Genomic DNA, 2,540 nt, shown 5'->3' with positions numbered 1-2,540 from the left:
AAAATCAAATGGGATCATAAAGAATTGAACACAACCAAACAATAACATCTTATAAGTATATGTGAGTAGTTGTTCATAAAAGTTCCTAAAATTCAGAAAGAGCTGGATGTATGAAGTATTGGAAAGAAGGTTGAACCTTGAATCTAGGAGACCTGAATTTGAACCCCAAATATGACACTTCCTTTTCATAAATCAAGGTTTCTTCACCCATAAAAGGAGAACACTATTTATTTTAAAGGATTTTTGTAAGAAAAGTGCTTCTTAAACTTTAAAGCAGAAGTTGTTATTACTGGATATAAACTTCTATCTGGGTAATAGACCCTCAAAGGAGAAAATAAATATAAAGACCTTTACAACCTTTAAAAGGCTGTATAAATATTTGCTATTATTATAATTGCATGCAGACACCCAAGAACAGAGTCAGAGTCAATAAAGATTGTATTGTGACATTGTCCAAGTAAAACAAAAAATTTATTTTGGAAGTTTCCAGGACTCATATTTGTTTATGAAAATGTTGCTTTTATGGTCAATGGATTCTTTTCTTTTTTAAATAAGTTTTATTGAAAGCTTTTGTGTTTATCAGCTACATTTGTCACTTTATCCCTTTTCCATCTCTTCCCAAAGAAATATTCCTTGTAATTAAAAATATAAAAAAGTTAAGAAGAAACATAGTAACAACATTAACCAATATGAACAAAATGGCAGGACCAGTGGCCAAGAAAGATATGCTGTTGAAACTAGAAAAATGGGCATTTAAACAATTCATTTGGGATCTCTTGTCCAAGTAGATGTTTCAAGATTGGTTATATCATTTTGCAGGTATATTAAAGGTAGGATTGAGGCCAGGCAAGATAATCTTAGTGATGGGAATTGTAAATTTCAATTCTAAGAGTTTGGGGATCAGTTTGATGTCTGAGGATTCTAAAGACCTTCTTGCAGATGTGGCCATTGAACTAAAAGCTGTATTTACAGAGAAACAGCTGATTAGAAATTCTTATATAGTTAGAGAAAGAGGTGAAAAACAATCATCAATTCTTTATTTGCCTTTCAGCTCAGACTAGCCATTTAGGATGAGAATTCTTTGTAAATGCCCATAATTTAGAGTAAATGTGAATGGATATTAGCTTTTTAATTTTTTCCATTGAATTCAAATACTATCCATAATTGACACAATAAAAATCAATATAGATATGTAGATCACTAAGCTTGGCTGACCTTGATTCCCAAATCATTCCTATCCTATATAAGAGTAGATGTCACCCTCATTTGTTTGGAGAACCATCCTAGCAGGATATGGAGACTTATAAACAAAACAAACAAACAAAAAAAAAGACAAGCTTTCCAATCTCTTTTCTTTGTGCAGTTTAAAATCAAAATGAGGATTTGAACTATGGTTACCCCCATGAAAGTTTTTGGGTAACACATTGAGCCATTGATCTGGAGCAAACTTATGATGGGTGTTGTTCCTATGAAATTAGAATGGATTTGGGGTCATTTGTGGTTTGGGGCTTAATTGGCAGAGTGTATTCATCTTTTCTTTGCAAGAGAGAGTCTGCAAACAAAAGTGCTAAAAATAATAATGATAATTTTATTTTTTATTTTTTTAAATAATGATAATTTTAAACATGGTTCACAGAAAAGTTTTCTTTTATGAAACTTTTTCTTTAATGACATATATTCATGTAACACAACCAATAACATTTTAGTCAGTATATTTACACAAGGGTTGTTAAAGTTTGCTGTACAGCATAATATTAATACAATTTTAAATTTTTCTTGTGGTTTATTTATTTATACTCAGTGTATACATTAGAAAAGTAAACAAAGTTATAGAGTATAGAGAACAGCGAGTCATGAAGTTTTGATTGTATAAATGACTTAGGTCCAGGAGATAAAGTAAATATTATCATTCTTGAAGCACATAAAAAAATTAACCAACATATTAGAGAAATATAATATGATACTGTACCTCTAGCTCTCTATCTCTACAAATAAGCAGGAGGATGTGTCTTTTTATATGACTTCTTTGGAACTAAGCTTGGTTGCTAATTTTGTAGCATTCTATTTCAATTCTTTTGAAATTATTGTTTTTTCCATTTACATTGTTATAATCATTGTGTATATTGTTTTCCCAGACTTATTTACTTTGCTTTGCATTATTCCATATCAGACTTTCCATGCTTTTCTTTATTCGTTACATTCATCATTTCTTAATAGCACAGTAACATTCTATTCCTTCCAGAGGTTTCCAGACATTTCAGTAAGGCAATCCTCAATAAACAGGCATCTACTTTGTTCCAGTTTTTTGCTACCACAAAAATGGTATAAATGGCATAAATAAGTGATATAAAAGCTATGAGAACTTCCTTTCATTATCTCATTAATGTTGGGACATAAGCCTAATAGTGGAAACTTTAGGTCAAAGAATATGGCCATTTTCATCTCTCTGTAAAATTTCAAAATATTTTCTGCAATGTTTGGACCAATTCACAGTTCCACCAATGATACATTAATATCTTCCTTCTTCCACAACTCCTTTA

The 2,540-nt window shown here is 30.7% G+C and overlaps 1 pseudogene; it reads left to right on the top strand.

Annotated features, from left to right (window-relative positions):
• The first annotated feature begins 698 nt into the window (after positions 1-698).
• Positions 699-1,214, top strand: LOC127563802 (galectin-related protein-like; annotated as a pseudogene).
• Positions 1,215-2,540: the final 1,326 nt, after the last annotated feature.

This window comes from Antechinus flavipes, chromosome 1 (assembly GCF_016432865.1).
Source record: "Antechinus flavipes isolate AdamAnt ecotype Samford, QLD, Australia chromosome 1, AdamAnt_v2, whole genome shotgun sequence".
NCBI classification, from domain to species: domain Eukaryota; kingdom Metazoa; phylum Chordata; class Mammalia; order Dasyuromorphia; family Dasyuridae; genus Antechinus; species Antechinus flavipes.
The sequence above is the reverse complement of the archived record's forward strand: the minus strand, read 5'-3'. Positions and strand labels throughout refer to the sequence as shown.